Here is an 18,543-nt window from a genome sequence, read left to right as displayed (position 1 = left end):
CACCTGAGTCTACGTTAGTGAATTTCTCTGGTGACAGCTGAAGTAGCAACAGGGAGGTAGGAGGAGGTGTGGTCCACGTCTAGAAATTTTGGATGGCGGCTCGGGAATACCATGAGTCGGCTAAGCTACTTCACCTGTACTAACTACTGATTTTTGCCCTGTTGCCGGGGTAATTTTTACCTGGTGGTGGTAATGGAGGTGGGATTTTATTTCATTTGGTGCTTCGAGAAAGAAAAAAAAAATGGCTGGGGGTGGTAGGGTGCCACACACTCGTTAGGCTGAATCCTCTTTATACTTTCTGTAATTCTCCAATTTTCTACAAGAACATCTATTACTTTTATAATCAGAAAAAGAAAATTTTTTCAGATTCTGAACTGGGAGCTACCACATCCTTAGAAATTACCACAGAATGCAGCACTTCCTAAAGCAATTACCCCAAAATGGCTTTCCCTTGAAGTTTAGCTTTTATCGGTACTCTAACTCAGTTTTCTGATCCTCAAACTTTACCACTGGAATTTACCTGTGGGAGCTTTTTGCCTGCTGTCTATATCATCAGTCCTGGCCTAGTAAACAGAAAGATTTCAGTCTTATAAAACTACCTATTTTTCTTATAAGAAACTTTTCAGACCTATCTACCATTGCATCAACCTGGTATTGTGTTTCTTTTGGTTTTTAGTTGTTCAATTTTACTAAACTACACTATTAAATGAAATAAATGGCCCACACCACCTGATCCCTAGAGGTAAGCACTTCTAACAATTCTGATTTTACTTTTGCTGTTGTTTATCTCTTTAACTGTCAAAGATAAGCTTATAAAAGATGAGCAGTTAGCTCACTCAATCCATCACTCCCCCCATCCTCCTTACATGTTGTAGTTATTATTAATTTCCTTGTCACATATGAAATTTAAATATTTTAAAAACCTCTATATCTTATTCTGTCAACTTTTGACATGATCTAGTGACTTCTCAGTGTGTTCGGTGATGAAGATATTAGCACACCTGCCCTTTCCTCCACTTTTCCTGCCCCCTGTTCTTTTCTAAATTCCATTACCTAAACCTCTAATTTTATAATTTATCTTCTGTGCTATAACCATAAATTATCTTTAATGTTTGGTGCATAAATCAATTCTAAAAGTTTAAAAACCAATAAACACCATTCATGCCTTTATGACTATTTAAATGTTATTTACTGCAAAGCCAAGAAACGTACTAGTTTAACTCTCCTTCTCGGTAGTGTCACGTCACCACACTGGGCAGCACAAGGAAGCACTCCTGTCATCCCAGACAAAAGGATTCTTTTTTATCATGTGGCCTCAATTGTTCTATATCACATCACATTTTTGTTTGCTTCCTATTTGAACCATGGCTTTCTTATACTTTTTATATTTGGTTCAGTTTGGAGGACAGAGAGGAGGAGGTGTTTAATTATCTTGTTTTTCCCTTGTAAATTGAAGAAACATATACTTCTACCATATCCTGAAATGTACTCTCAACCATATGACAAAATCTACTTTTTCCCATGGACATGTCTCCTACAGTCCCGGGCCCTCCTCCTCGCACATGGACCAATGGCTTGTGGGGACTCCGCACAGCGCTCAGCCTGGCTTTCCTATGTTCACACCTGGCTTAGACCTGTGACTTCTTCCTTGGGTCTCTCCCTCATCTGGCCGTCATTGAGAAATGTCTTCTTTAAAATGTGCAGCTGGGAAGTGAATTTTCTGAGCCCTTGCATGTCTGAAAATGTCTTGATTCTACTCGAATACTTGTTTCATAGATTAGGTATGGAACTTTTGTATCAAAATAACTTTTCCTCAGAACTTTGAAGGCATTACTCTGTTATATTCTAATACCCAGTGTGCCTGCCTAATACCAGTCTGATTCTCCTTCCTTTATAGAGAAACTTTTCTTTTTAAACACTTCCCTGGGATCATATCTGCATCCTGAGTGTTCTGCAATTTCTTTAAGAACGTATCCCTGTGAGGGTACTTCTGACTGTCCTTTACATTACTCAGTAAGTTCTCCCAATCTCAAATTAAGCTCTGGGAAATTTTCTTCCAATATTTTGTTAATATCTTTCCCTCTCTTTTCTCTGCCTTCCATTTCTGGAATTCCTATTAATCTATTTGGGGCTTTTCAGATTTATAATATCTTATCTCATATTTTGCTGACTTTGTTTTTACTTGATGTTCTTGGAGTTTTATTTTTCAACAATCACTTATAATTTATAAAAGTAATTTCTTGTTTTGCTTATTTCTTTTTTCATGAAATCCTGCTTTTGTTTTATGGATGTAACACTTTCTCAAATATGAATACCACTACTAATAAAATAGAATTTTTTGAAGTTTTCTTCTGTTTCCTAACTCACCTCTATTTCCTCTTGGGTCAATATATATCTTTATATATTTCATATATGTTTATATTTATATATATAAAACATATATTTGTTTGTCTTGGTTTTTTTCTTTTCTTTCTTTGCTAACTTCGATACCATTTTTTTTCTTACTACTGCTTTTTCTTTAGTGTTTGGTATCTTGAACATCCATTCATATTTAAGAATGAAAGTCTGGGTATATTATTCTAGATATTTTGTAGGAGTTTCCTCTACACTAGTTTCAGATATGCCCCTTCCCTGAGTGGGAAGAATGACCATAAATTATATGGTAAATCAGCAAGAGTATGGGCTGGGAGGATTTTAAATGTTGAGTGGGCATTCGCACTGCCAGAATGAGAACAGTAGTTCACTAGAAATCTCAGTTTTCTCCAGGTTTTCTTCAGAGCACTGCTTGCCAACCTCTTTTGTACCATTAAATATTTCAAATTTCTTTTTTCTTTTTTTTTTTTTTTTTTGAGACGGAGTCTTGCTCTGTCGCCCAGGCTGGAGTGCAGTGGCGAGATCTTGCCTCACTGCAAGCTCCGCCTCCCGGGATCACACCATTCTCCTGTCTCAGCCTCCCGAGTAGCTGGGACTACAGGCGCCCGCCACTTCACCCGGCTAATTTTTTGTATTTTTAGTAGAAGCGGGGACCCGGTTTCACCATATTAGCCAGGATGGTCTCGAAAACCATTTTTCACAGGGGCACTTTGCTGCCAGCCAGAGACTGCTCCCAGCAGCTCTGGCAACTCCAGGCCTCCTGGCAGCTCCATACACAGAGGTAGGGAAGGACATACCCCTTGCACTGCGTAGACCAACCTTCATCCATGGCTTCCATGTCCTGCACCCCACATCTGCCTACTTGGTTCTGGATGATCTTCCATTCCATTTTCCACATGTCCATGAGTCCTATCTCCTCCATTCTCTCTTCCATTTCTCTGTGTTCTGTCGTCCAGAAATGCGTTAAACACTCTTCTGCTGATTACCTCTGCCTCCCTTTCTCCTGGTTGTTATGAATTTCTAGCCTAACTACTTTACTGTGACTTCAACGGGATTAGAGATGGAGGATGAGTAAATAAACATGCTTGACCTGCCATTTTGAAATCTTGGACCCAAATGCACTGTTTTCCAGGCAACCAGAATAACTCTTCTATTCTGCTTTCTTCATGTTTTATTTAATTTTAAGAAAGACATTACCCTTTAAAGATTTAAATCATTAAATTATCTTTAATTTCTCCTTAACCTTGATCCCCACATCTACTCAGTCTTTGAACCCTCTTATACCCTGCAAAGCTTTTTGAAATCTGTTTCCCATTTAATATTCTCATTGCCCATGTGGAAAGTGCAGACTGATGAGAGGTTAATTAAGAACTTACTAGCTCTAATCCTCATAGACCCACCTGCACTATTATGACGGCTCCCAAAGTTCTTCCTGCCTGTAATCTCCCCAATTCATCCCACTCACAGTCCTTTCCTATTAGTTCCCAAAAGTACAGTTCTTATCATTCACCATATGTGTATAAATTACCAGAATATGAATCCCTGGAGGTGCTTATGAGAATGCCAGGGAAGGTTTTTTTTAAAAGATTCAAGCTTCTTAGCTTGGTGTTAAAGCCCCTTCAAGTCCAGGCCTCATTCTCCATTTCTGGCCATACCTCCCACTTGTCCTCCTTAAATACTTTGGGTTCTAGCCAAGTTAAACTACTTTCTAGGTCTTTAATTTGTTCTGCAATTTCCTACCCCTATGTCCTTGGTTTTCCTATTTAAAAAGCATGTTCCCCTCATAGAGAGAAGGTGTTGTCAAAGTTGCCCCCATCTTTCAAGGACCAACTTAAATGCCTGCTCATTGCTGATCCTCCCAGCTGGAATTAATTCTTTTTCTCCTGTTGTGTCTTAATATTTGGTTTACACTTACATCTCTTATAATTCTACCTATATTCTGATTTATGTAATAGTCATTCATGTACACATATTTTCTCCAATATAAACTATATGTATCTAATGTAGACTGCAAACGACTTGAGGGCAGAAGTTGTGATTGTTAATTTTATTTTCTTATAACACTCAGTACAGTGCCTTACAAGTAGTTGATGCTCAATAGATGTACTTTGAGTGGAGGTAGATAAACCATCTGGTAAGGAATGACCATTGCAACATTCAATAACTCTTCATTGTTTAAATGTATTAACCTAACTTTTAAAGTTCTCCATATTATAGCCCCAATTTACCTTCCCACTGCCTCCTACAGAAATCTTAATTCATGCTAAAACATTCTACTGACAGACTGCCAAAGTGGTCCCCATACTGTGTCCATCACCGCTACCTGACCCACATTTATGATTTTCATGAATCAATTCAAAGTGCTTCTCCATAAAGCTCCTGAATGAATTGTAGCCATTCAACCTGCAATGCTCTTTCCATCTTCTGATCACATTGGTAATGTTCATATCAACTGCAATTTTTTTGCAATTTTTCTTATCACTTAAATGTAATTACTATTAAATACCTTCCCTAGCTAAGTCATGTTTCTTTTTATTTGCCACAGTAGTTTGTTCATAGCAGGACTCAGAAAATGTTTGATTTGATGATTTTATCATTCATTCAAATTAGCAGTAATATCATTCCAATGTATTCAACAATATTAATTACATAATTTTAAAATATGCTTTAGTATTTTCAACTATAATTAACATGAACTATATTAATGAATAATAATACATGAATATATATGCTAATAATTATTTAAAGGATTTTAAAATAAATCTTTTAAATAGGTTAAATTATATGTCATCATGCTTATGTTATATATATATATATATGCTGTGCATATATACCTTCAGTTATGTATAGGTTAGCAAGGTAAAGAGGTAGCATAAATAGGGGAACACTATGACTTTGATGACGGACAGAACTAGAGTATGTCACACAGGTCTTCTGCTAATTTGCTGTGTGATCTTAAGCAAACCACTTCACCTCTCTAAACTTTAGTTTTCTGAAAGAAAGCTTTCAAATAGGGGCACTCATTCTTACCTCACAGCGTTGTTGGAAGGACAGAAAGAATACATAGCATAGTATCCAGCACAGAGTCAATACTGTCAATACTCAGTCCATCACTTCTTAAAAGATAGGGCAGTCCAGGGGTAGAAAACCCAGGGACCGTGCATGTTCAACTCAACTACTGCCCCAGCAAAACCGAGAGCATCCACTACCTATGGCCCCTCTGGGCAGTAGGGACCACTGCTTCCCAGTGGAAATCCTCTTCTCCTCTCCTATTTTGCCCTGCACTCCCAATCAGGAGAGCTTCCATCAGCCAATTACAGACCCCAAATCGAATCCACAAGTCAGATAATGTAACTAACTTTTTCCTTTGGAGGGATAAAAAAAAGTGATAGAGGCTGAAGGAAAAATATAGCTCTGCTGCTGCCCCAGACAATGTTCTCAGGCAAAGAAACTGACTCACAGCTGGACAACTTTGAGAAAGAAAATTTTCCACAAAACAGCAACGATGCCACAAAATAAAAGAAAAATGAGAAAAACCTATGACCTGCAGTTCCGTAACTACATCTCTGCTGCCTAACATTCCTGTGAACCTAATGACTCATTTTACTGTCGGATCTCATGTTTTAATCACTTCATGAAGGAGCACATGGAGGGCGGAGCTTGGCCTGAATTGATGACTTCCCCAATAGCTTCACCAGAGCATAACCCGCGTCCTCAAGCCTTTCTCTGCCTCAGCCCCTCCACTGCAAAAACATGGGCTTGTCCACAGAGAAGGAATGGCCCTGCGTTGTGTTGGATCCTCACATCCAGCGCACGCTGCATTTCATCAGTGGCAATGCTGAAGTCGTATTCAGGTAGGCTAAGAAGAAGAAAAAAAAAAAAGCAGGCAAAAATGATCCCAAAACATCATGCCCGATAAATAGAGGAGATAATAAGAGCGAGCCTGGTGGGCACACAAGCACAGTTAGACAGCGCAGGCCAGGTGGAAAGGCTCCAGCTGGAAAAGTTCAGGGGTTGGGAGCCCTCAATTTGTTGAGCACAGGGTGTGTGAGAGCAAAGGGGGCACCCAAAAGAAGGGAATTGGTGCACAGCGTGACAGACAACAGGGACATCAAGGATGTCTCCAGGGAGACCAAGGAGAGATATCAGGGAAAAGGAGGCCTGGCCCAGGGATGACCACATACTCAGGGTGCCAGGAGAGGGCTGGCAGAGCGTGGAATGAGTCCTGGCCCCAGAAGCCCCAAATGAAGCCAAAGTGAGGCAAAGTCTGGAGCACAACGAGGATGAGGTGACAAGAGGGGCCGCCATTGACCAAGGAAAGAATCTGAAATATTAATGTGGTCAGAGAGGCAGATAACTTTTATAAGAGCATTCCAGAATGAGCAGATGAGAAAGGCAGTTCAAGCAAGGAGGGAGATATCTGTTTATTTTCATAGGCAATTGTAGGCTTAAAAGGCAATCTGGGAGATTTTTAGCCTTAAATAGATAAGCAGTATACTATTTTCTAGTAGACCACCAAATATAACCTGGTGTCTGGAATACAATTTAATAGGCAATTCCCAGAATAAATTATACCGATGTAGCTATGTATTTTCAGCCTTGTGAAAGGGTGCATGTGTATTTTCCTCTCCCAGAAGTGCATCCAAAGTTTTACTAATTCACAGCCTCCTGCTTCTCCCCACACTGCCCAGTGTCAGATGACATTTCTTGACAGTCCCTAACAAGGACCCCGAAGTCCCAGCACTCGGGATCCCTCCCGCTGCCCCCCACCCCTGCAAGAACTACCTTCCCACAGACAGGGTTCTCTCGGGTATGGCTCTCATCCTGGGGGAGCTGACGGTACACGGCTAGTTTCCTTAGCACCTAATGGAAACTAAACCGGTCCCAAGGATGAGCACAAGTGGATAGGAATCACCTGTGCAGTCCACACACACTTGACACAGCGAACACAAAATACACCTCCCAATTTCATAGCCTTCATTTAGTTCACGCTACTATATACCTCAATTCCACTGGAAGAAAACATATTAATAAAAAACTTCCTACTTCAAAACCCGGCAAATTACTTTGATGCTTACTTCAAACTCTGTGTTTTCAGTTCTCCCACATTTTTGCCTTGATCCCTGGATAAGAAACCAATATATCAAAGTGAATACCTTGTTTGTGTTTATCATTGTTATCTTTATGAGAAGGCATTAACCCTTGCCCTTTGAGATAACGGAATCAGTCGACCTCAGATCAAACAAACTGAAATAAGAACGTCTGAGACACGGGAAGTTTGTCCCTAGGATGTTGGTATGCGGTGGCCCTATCCAGCTTTAGAAAACGAACCCCCACCCCCAGTCCCAAGGCATTCAGAAATAATTTTATTTGCTCTTATTCATCAGCAAAGGAAAAGTAGCGAACCCCAGAGCCAAAGACTATTCATCCCACCCTGTGATAACCCTGACCCTAGTAAAGCCAACATCTGTCTCGTGTTTGAGGTGGCTGACGGCCAACTGGGGATCAGAAAACAACAATTTCCCTGGTCAGATGTAAGCCTTGCCCAGCATGTTGACTTTATAAACCACCCTGTAAGCTCAGTCAATTTAATTGGTAGATAGGGTTGTCTTTCCTTGGCTCATTTCCCACCAATTAATATTACCGGCATGAGTACCCATATGATCAGACATACACTAACAAGACTCTGTCTAGACAGGCAGAAAAGGTTTTTTCTTTGTATTTTTTCCAGAATTAGGCATTAATGTGCTACTCGTGAATGGAACAAATGTTTGCATAAATTCGTACTGGGAAAAGAAATTCTTTTCTCAAACACTTCCAGGGGAGACATCATTGGCAGGATTAGTTGCATATTGGAGCTACCATATTAGTTCATTCCCCCTGTACTTCAAAGATGTAGGAGCCAACAAGAGGGAGGGCACCACAGTAAGAAATGTGAGTAGCAAGATTATAAATCAGTACTTTTGACAGGGTGATTCCAGACAGCTTTGCTTTAACCAACATTCGACCTTACTTTATAGTGGTGAGGAGGTATTGAGCATAGTTAAGTTTTAAAAATGACCCTGGCCTTCCCTACAATATGGTATGAAAAACTATAAAAGGCACTTTTAAATGTTACCTGGAAAATCTCAAGTGAGGTATATAGTGCAGAAATATCTGTTATCCAAAATCTAAGATTTTACTGTTTTCAAAAAAGGAATTTTTAAAAGCACCCCCTCCAAGGCAAACAAAAAATGTCAAGCCCTAAGACATAAATAAAACTGAAAACGACCTTTTCCCCAACTATTCAACTCATAACTTTCCCCTATCCCTTTTTAGTGTTTGCTTATACTGAACAAATTATGAAACTAAATCTGCTAGGGAAGGCTAAGTTCATAAGGTTTTGGGTAAGTAACTCCAACAACCATCATTAATTATTAACATTATGGGTTCCTCCATTCTCACAAGTGATCAAACCACGTCAACACTTGGCACATTTTCAAAATTCTGCTAAGAAATAGCAGAGGACACAGAAGTATTATATAATATGGTCCCTGCCCTCAAGGAGTTCATAATCAGATTATCCATACCAGTTTAATTCTTAAGATGACTGCTGTAAGAAGCTGAAACCCAACAGATAACATCATGGTAGTTTTCCTGTTGAAAAGGAAGATTTTCATCAGTTGAATGGACAGTGACATTTCACTTTTAGAGAGAGGAAATTTGGCCTTCTACACATGAGGTTCCATGAGGGCTGCCATCATTGTATCCATTTCCTCCCAAATAAAGACATGTGACCCAAACTGGGTCACACAAAGTCCTGCCCGTCGATGTCTTTGATACAGAGCTAACGAAGGGGCTGCTGCTTCTCAGGAAAGCGGTGGGAGGCACTGACACTGGAGCTTCCTGTGGCTGCTGTTTGCTGCTCATGGGCCCCGCTGAGAGGATAGGGCCAATACGCAGAGAGAAGCAGAGAGAAGAGGGATGGCACAGCACTGTACACTCTGCTTCCAGAAACCTGAGGTTAACCATACCCTGCCCTTCCCACAGTTTGGTTATGTTTGCCAGCAGGTTCCATCCCTGGCAAGCCTGTTGGAGTTGGACTTCTATCCCTTCCAACCAAAACGTGTCTTGACATCAGTTGTTCTCCATCTTCAATGTACCTAACAAAAGAAATGGAGTCTTAGACTTCAGCAGGAATTACATGATAGATATGACATATACAAATTTTGACTCTAAAGGGGCTCAACCATTAAACTTGCTACAAAGTGTGGATGTGGAACCTATTCTTGGTCTTCAGATTATCTCAGATGACTGTCTTGAATAACTTTACATGCAGAACAAGGCCTAGACTGATGCATAATTCTTAAACTATTTGTTCTATACATCTTGGACCTGTTGAAAAGGTCCAAAGATGACCCACCCCACTGAGCACTGAAACTACCTATTCCTGCCTTCTGATTCCAAGTGCCCTCCATTCACCATCATCTGCTGCCTCTGCACCTCCACAGGCACAAATACTAGGACAGCACGGACATACCCGGTGTGATTATGCACAAACACATCTTCGCATCACCTGCAAGTTCTCTGCCTTCTACTGAAGCCTCTGTGGAATCCACTTCTCCCTCCTGGCCATGGGGCCACCACATTAGCTGAATCACCTGCCCTTCCTTCTTCTGTCCCTCCCAACTCAGAAAACCCCTGGTGTCCCCTTGAGGATCACATTTTGAGAACCACTAAACAAGAGGAGTTTCTACGATTCCCGCCAACACTATCATCTCTGCATAATAGCACAAACTTTTCTTTCTCTGAGTGTTCTTTTTTGGCAATTAAAGAGGCAGATTTTAGAAATTTCTCTCCTTTCTATCCTACAGTTATAAAAAACGAAAAATGGGCATTACATGAACCCAACCAAGAATACTGTTTTTTCAGCTGCTTTTCCTTAACCTTGAGATTCCTGAATTGAAAGGGGGGGGGGAGAATAATTAGGTATGATGTTTGGGAAATTGATTCCTAATAGTTTGTGAGGTTTAGAGTATTCGTCATTTCACCCACTATTCAAGTGTTTCTTCATGGTTTGCTCCACAAAGAAAAAGGTCTCTTGGGAGTCAAATCTGTTTGAAATTATTCAGCTCAAAGACTGACACTGTGAAATTAGAGAGAAAGAGGTCAAATAACCTTATCGGTGGATATTCAGAGTAAAGTATGGTCTGGCATCATGTAGACATTCTCAGATGGCCACAGACACTGAAGAGACAAAAAGAATTTTCCAAAAAAGAAGAATTTTTCTTACAGTAAAGAGATCCAAATCCCACCCACATAATTTTTTTGTTGTCATTTTTTCGCCCTTGACCCTCCGCTGCTAACACTGCTTCTAAATTACTGCAGACACAGTGGAATTTGGAATCTCCATTAATATTTACAAAGCTTGCCACCCAGGCTATGACCCACCCTGCTGTTTCAGAATGATAAATTCATCTGCCTCCACTGAGACCTGAGAAATCTTATTTCACTGGGGAATAAGCATAATTTCTGCCATACACATGATGTGATTATCAAGTCTGGTTTATTAGCCAGCAGATCTCCTAAGGCTATTTCATGGCCAAAAAAAAAAAAAAAAATTGTATTCAATAAAACTTTGGAATGACTAGAATATCATTTTCTCCAAAAGTCTTACTTCCTTCATAGCCATTAATGTCACTAAAGTACAAGTAGGCACAAGACCAAATAGAAACAGGTAACCATTTCAGAAATGTGCTATGACACATAAGGCCCCATCTAAATAAGGAATGCACTCTGAAACAGCTAGAGGCAGAAATGCATTTCCTCCCAGTAGCTCTCCATTCCAACTATGAGTTTGTTTTGTCTTTCACTGAGGAAAAAAAAAAAATGAGTTGACAACATTTGTTGTTTTAATTATTTTGTTTAAAAATAAACAAACTGGAATCCTTCTTCGTTTTAAGGACCAAAGTCAGCTAGGAAGTTAGACCACATGATTTCCAAAGTCTTGTCCTTGGACAATTCAAAATAGATCTAAAATTCAAAATAGCATACAATGAAGTGACCGATCTTGATATGGTACAGATGAGTGCAGCAGGAATTCAAAAGAGGGGAGCAAAGTGTGACACGGTGTCATCACATGTGGTAGCTCACAGACGTTTTGGTTTGTCCTTCTGGGAACATGAGACACTGGCATATTCGCTCTCCTTGAAGTTAGGTGTGGCCAGTGGCCAATTCTGACCCAAATACCTTAAGCAAATGTGACAGTGACATATGGAGTGAAGGTGTCAGGGAGTAGAACCCCTCCAATCCTGTGGGATGGACATGCATTGCTATTTGTTCCTTTACATCCACTGAGATTTGGGAGTTGGAATTGCAATGTAACCTTGGTCCTCCTAGCTGAAAAGGATGGCTTTGTAGAGAAGGCGATACTTTGATCATATAGTGAAGAGAAGAGAGAAGAAAGTGGTTGAGAGATTCCAAAAATGAGATCTAGTCCAGAGATTCTCAACAACATAAAATCAAATGAGAATATTCAGAAATGGGGCTCAGGCATCAGAATTTTCAAAAGCTTCTCAGGTGATTCTACAGTACATCCATATTCAATTATAAATTGTCAATTTACAATAAAATAAAAACATTAAAATAAAAGACTTTCAGGGCTGAGAACCACTGATTTCAATGATAGGAATGAGTGCAGAATAAAAGTAAACAGATAAGACATGAATAAGCACAAAGAGTTTTTGCAATTCCCATATCTTCAAAAGTCCCAGATAGTTTCCAGATAACTTCAGCAAAGATTAAAAAGTTAAAATTTTGTACTACCAAAAAAATTATTTGACATAGAATGGTCAGTTAACGAATTACAACTGGCATTTCTCAGTGTTGATTTTTCAAAAAAAATTCTTCTTTTTCTTACAAAAAGAAAGGCATATTTGAAACTCCAGGCCAGTTTTACCCCTAAATGATTTATATGTTTGTCTCTAAGGTTCACATATCCATGCGTTATCCATTACACTAATAACACTGTTACAAATAATATTAATAGCTAATATTTATTATTTACTATGAGCAAAACATTATGCTAAGTAATTTGCAATAACCTCACTTAGTCCACACAACAAACCTTGCTGGATAATTTTTTTTTTTTTTAATTTCACTCTGTGGCCCAGGCTAAAGTGCAGTGGTGCAATCATAGCTCACTACAGCCTTGAACTCCTGGCTCGAACAATACCCACTCCTCAGCCTCTGGAGCAGCTAGGACTACAGGCACACACTGCCATGCCCAGCTAAGTTTTTTAAAATTTTTGTAGAGATGAGGTCTCACTAGGTTGCCCAGCTGGTCTTTAACTCCTGGGCTAAAGCGATCCTCCTGCCTAGGCCACCCAAAAAGCTGGGATTACAGGTGTAAGCCACCACACCTAACATTAGTTACTATTATTAACCACATTTTGCAGAGGAAGAAACTGAGCACAGAGACATGAAGTAAATTTACCAAGAATGTCATATCAAAGGAGTAGATTTGGGAAGGAACCCAGGTTTTTATGAGTCCAAAACCTACTATTTTGACTATTAGATCTAAATGACTCACGAAAATTTATTTACACTTCATCATTTTACTAAATAACTATAAAAGAATAAAGAAGCTGTTTTAATTTGAAACAGAGACTGTTTGATGGAAAAAACAAATCTACGTATCAAGTAATGTGGGTTCTTCATGGGAAATAAACATCATGTCCAAAGTATCACTGTTCTTATAAAAAGAATTTGCTGAGGAGGAAAAGACAAGTTTCACCTGCCCTCAACCCCCACAGTGAAATAGCAATTTGAATTAGTTCACAATTAGCCCAATTCAGAGTCAGCTGTTATTCACACTTAGTGTAGCAGAAATTCATTTGTAGGCAGTGTTAACCAGTTCTTCAATACAAGGTAATTTCAAATTGAAAAATATACAGAAAGGTAATATTTTGATATTTTGAATATTTGAAATTAAATGTAATTGGGAAATTCTTGATTCAAGTTGGTTAATCATTTTTGGGAAAAACTGTCAAATAGCATTGATTTTAAAAGAACCTTGGATAGCACATATATCCAATATGTCCATAGAGTTGTGCATTTCTTGTGTGATAAATAAAGCTTATGATAAACCAGAACCTTGCCAATGGTCTGCTGTGCAGAACTCCACAGAGACATCCAAACTGATATGCCAATAAAGATCACACACCCTTTTCCAAGGAGTAAATAGGCATGATAGCAAACAACGTAGGCTTACCAGATGAGTGAGAACATTTGCAAACAAATGAGTAGCAGTAATAATTTACTTCAAACTCTTCACAAGTCTGGCACCAAATTTTAATCAGTATGTGTATAACCAATAAAAGCCAAGGGATCCATGTAGTCCAATTTTAGAGTAATATTACATTCAGGAAAAGAAAGTCCAGAAACCAAAAATAACTTTAAAAGTCACTCAAATAATTTACTTGCATTTCTGAAAGACCCCTGATATGGTTTGGCTGGGTCCCCATCCAAATCTCATCTTGAATTCCTGTGTGATGGGAGGGACCTAGTGGGAGGTAATTTAATCACAGGGGCAGGTCTTTCCTGTGCTGTTCTCATGATAGTGAATAAGTCTCACAAGATTTGGTAGTTTTGAAAAGGGGAATTTCCCTGCAAAACCTCTCTTTTTTTGTCTGCCGCCACGTGAGACATGCCTTTCACCTTCCACCATGACTGTGAAGTCTCCCCAGCCATGTGAAACTGTAAGTCCAATAAACCTCTATCTTTTTGTAAATTACCCAGACTCAGGTATGTCTTTATCAGCAGCATGAAAACAGACTAATAAAGTAAATTGGTACCAGTAGAGTGGGGCACTGCTAAAAAGATACCCAAAAATGTGGAAGCAATTTTGGAACTGGGTAGCAAGTAGCAGTTACAACAGTTTGGAGGGCTCAGGAGAAGATAGGAAAATGTGGGAAAGTTTGGAACTCCTTAGAGACTTGTTGAATAGCTTTGACCAAAATGCTGATAATGATATGGACAATGAAATCCAGGCTGAGGTGGTCTCAGATAGACATGAGGAAATTATTAGGAACTGGAGCAAAGGTGATGCTTGTTATGTTTTAACAAAGAGACTAGCAGCATTTTGCCCCTGTCCTAGAAATCTGTGGAAGTTTGAACTTGAGAGAGATGATTTAGGGTATCTGGCAGAAGAAATTTCTAAGCATCAAAGCATTCAAGAGGTGACTTGAGTATGTTAGAGGCATTCGGTTTTATAAGGGAAGTAGAGCATAAAAGCTTGGAAAATTTGCAGCCTGACAATGCAATAGAAAAGAAAATCCCATTTTCTGAGGATAAATTCAAGCCAGCTACAGAAATTTGCATAAGTAACGAGAAGCCAAATGTTAATCCCCAAGAAAATGGGGAAAACGTCTCCAAGCCATGTCAGAGGTCTTCATGTCAGCCTCTCCTATCACAAGCCTGGAGGCCTACGAGGAAAAAGTGGTTTCGTGACCCGGGCCCAGGGTCCCTGTGCTGTGTGCAGCCTAGGGACTTGGTGCCCTGTGTCCCAGCCACTCCAGGCATGGCTGAAAGTGGCCAATGCAGCGCTTGGGCCATGGCTTCAGAGGGTGCCAGCCTCAAGCCTTGGCAGCTTCCATGTGGTGTTGAGCCTGCCAGTGTGCAGAAGTCAAGAATTGGGGTTTAAGAACCTCCACCTAGATTTCAGAAGATGTATGGAAATGCCTGGATGCTCAGGCAGAAGTTTGCTGCAGGGGCAGGGCCTTCATGGAGAACCTCTGCTAGGGCAGTGTGGAAGGGAAATGTGGGGTTGGAGCCCCCACACTGATTCCCCACTGGAGCACTGCCTAGTGGAGCTGTGAGAAGAGGGCCACCATCCTCCAGACCCCAGAATGGTAGATCCACCAACAGCTTACACTGTGTGCCTGGGAAAGCCGCAGACACTCAACACCAGCCCATGAAAGCAGCCAGGAGGGAGGCTGTACCTTACAAAGGCACAGGCAGAGCTGTCCAAGACCATGGGAACCCACCTCTTGCATCAGTGTGACCTGGATGTGAGACCTGGAGTCAAAGGAGATCATTTTGCCCTTCTGGATTTCAGACTTGCATGGGGCCTCTAGCCCCTTTGTTTTGGCCAATTTCTCCCATTTGGAACAGCTGTATTTACCCAATGCCTGTACCCCCATTGTATCTCAGAAGAAACTAACTTGATTTTGATTTTTACTGGCTCATAGGTGGAAGGGACTTGCCTTGTCTCAGATGAGACTTCAGACTGTGAACTTCTGAGTTAATGCTGAGATGAGTTAAGACTTTGGGGGACTGTTGGGAAGGCATGATTGGGTTTTGAAATGTGAGAACACCATATCTGGGAGGTGCCAGGAGTGGAATGATATGGTTTGGCTGTGACCCCAGCCGAATCTCATCTTGACTTCCCACGTGTTATGGGAGGGACCCAGTGGGAGGTCATTGAATCATGAGGGCAGGTCTTTCCTGTGCTGTTCTCATGATAACGAATAAGTCTCACAAGATCTAATGGTTTTAGAAAAGGGAATTTCCCTGCACAAACTCTCTTTTCTTGTCTGCCACCATGTGAGATGTGCCTTTCACCTTCCACAATGATTGTGAGGTCTCCCTAGCCACATGGAACAGTAAGTTCAATAAACCTCTTTCTTTTTGTAAATTGCCCAGTCTCAGGTATGTCTTTATCAGCAGCATGAAAACAGGCTAATATGACCCCATTTATAATAGCAACAACAAATTATAAACCTTATTTTTTCTCTTTCCCAATTCTTTAGGGCCCAGAACTACTCCCAGAGACTGATAATAGCTAAATTTTTCAAATCTCTCTATTGAAACACAGCCATAAAGAGTAGGTGGTATTATTGATACACTCACTCCTTTCTGACCATTCCTCTGTGGGAAGAATATACTTCCCTATCCCATTAATATTGGCCTTGATCATGTGACTTGCTTTGACCAGAAGAATGAGAACAGATGTAATGTATCCCACAACCAAGCAGACACTTTAAATGTGCTTGTATAGTTTGACTTGGTCTCCTGTGCGCACTTCTATCTGCTCTCTGCCATAAGAAGAAAAAGTTCCAAGTAGACACATAGAACAGACATGAACTTGACCCAGAGCCTGAAATGAAGTCACCAAAGCTGACCACAAACCTATGAATGAAAAATCAATGTCTGGCTATGTAAGATGCTGAGATCTAGTGGTGTCTGTTACACGGTATATCGCAACAAAAGCTGATACACAATGCAAATTTTCTCCTTTCCCTCTGCTTCCCCTGTCTCCATCCCCAGCAAGCAAGAACTCCACTTCTTTAGGAAGGGAGAGGAGAGATAAATTGGAATATGCAGTGCAAAATCAACTTGACTGGGAGAAGGAAAACATTATTACCTACATAATGATGAGAAAAGTGACATCATGCCATATCAAAGGAGGCAGTCTCTAAGACTGAGAAATAAAATCAGTGCAGCCACCAGTGAGCCCTGAAGTCAGCAAGGAGAGAAGCAGAGGCAGTGTCACCCAAGGTCCAATTGGAGAACTATAATCATCTGAAATAAAAATATAAGCCACTTTAGCTGACTTATGTGCAAGGAAGAGTGGGCTTTTGGGGCCTGGTATAACAAAGTATGCTGAGGGGAACTTAAGCCAGACAGGCCTGTAATGACTGCCCATACCTACTTGATAGTTCTCCACCCTGGATTGATCCAAAAACCCTGTGGCCCATGATCATGGCCTTAAAAATAATAGTGATATTCTCTCTTCTATGAAGCTAAATACATAACTTAGAGCCTTCTCTTTAATTAAGCCAATACATTCGTCACACCAGTCGCCTTTGCGCTTTCATCCTGCCACGTGGCAGACTGAGGACTTGGTATTAATGTAGGTTTTGTATCATGAGAAGTCTAGCCCTCGACACATGCAGTTCCTTGGCAAAAAGTATTTATGGTTGAAATGTCCTTAACTGAATGACCAGTTGGGATGTTCTTAGAAACTACCAGAAGCTGGGAGCTTCCCTGCCTCTAGACAGATTGAGGATCATAAACCTTGCTCAGCAAAGTAGCCACCTGAAGGCCCACAGCATCGTCTCTGATCATGTGCCAGGACCACTCCATTAACATGAGTTCTGAAAATAGACTGACGCTTTGATTAAATCCAACATTAAGCCTGGATTTTCCTCAGGCTCCTGAAGGTCAGAGTCAATGTAGGCTCAAGGTAAGGAAGCCTTCACTGCCTCAGAAAAGTATAAACTCCTTAAGAGCCTTCTCTTTGCTACTGCTCACCATGCTAATGTCACACACACACACACACACACACACACACACACACACACACAAACCTCAAAGCAATAAAAAAATTAAACCAGCTGTTATTTTTCAAGTACCATGTCTCCCTGCTGCTGCCTAAAGGAGCCCTGTTTAAATGCTTTTTCTTTGTTTTTTCTTACTCCTTTCTTCTTCAGAAAACACCTTTTTTCTAACAAATTAATAAAGCAAGTCATTTTTCACCAACTTACAAATACCAAGATAGGAAAATCCATTGTAAAGAGCTGATGAGGCAATTATAAGGGATGAGGAATGAATGCTAACATTTCTGCCCTGCCTGTGTGACTAAGATTTATAACTGTAAACCTGCAAATCTCTGGCTTATGTATGCAAATATGGGTCCAATTAGTGATTCACCTGCAACTGCTAATTAAAAGGACTGGGGTGATGGATTGCCACTAAGCAGGCAGGCAGGGGCCTGACTGTCCAGCATCATCTATTCCCACACAAAGGAAAAAAGATTAGCTCCCTAAAGAACCATCAGAATTTTATATCTACTAATTTGGAAGAAAAAAATAAGTCATATGGGAAAATGTAATTATAATGCAGCTAGAAAATGAAAACAGGCAAATCAAACCAAGCATTGTTGCATCATTAAAGGAGAAAATAACCGTTCTGAGTAATTTTCCCATGGAATTCGGAACAAAAAAAAAAAAGAATTGGAAAAAGGTTTGGAAGAAACCACATGTGATTCTTTCCCCTCCAATTACAACAAATTTCCATAGTTCTCAACTCAGCAAAATGCCTGAACCAAAGCTTGGCAAATAGCAGAGAATAAAGTTGTTAATAAAATAAAAAATTCAAGTCCAAGCCTCCCAGACAGAGCCAGGTTGA

General features: G+C 40.3%; 1 long non-coding RNA gene across 3 annotated transcripts in view; it reads right to left on the bottom strand.

The window, feature by feature from the left end:
* Nucleotides 1–8,528: 8,528 nt before the first annotated feature.
* Nucleotides 8,529–18,543, bottom strand: part of LOC101008143 — a 35,246-nt gene continuing 25,231 nt past the window's right edge. For all 3 annotated transcript variants that reach the window (XR_001903518.3, XR_001903517.3, XR_001903520.3), the window contains one exon: nucleotides 8,529–9,515. This is a non-coding gene — a long non-coding RNA (uncharacterized LOC101008143). The remainder of the gene's footprint in view (nucleotides 9,516–18,543) is intronic.

Source organism: Papio anubis, chromosome 5 (assembly GCF_008728515.1).
Source record: "Papio anubis isolate 15944 chromosome 5, Panubis1.0, whole genome shotgun sequence".
Taxonomy (NCBI): Eukaryota; Metazoa; Chordata; class Mammalia; order Primates; family Cercopithecidae; genus Papio; species Papio anubis.
Note: the sequence above shows the minus strand (reverse complement) of the source record. Positions and strands in the feature narration are given on the sequence as shown.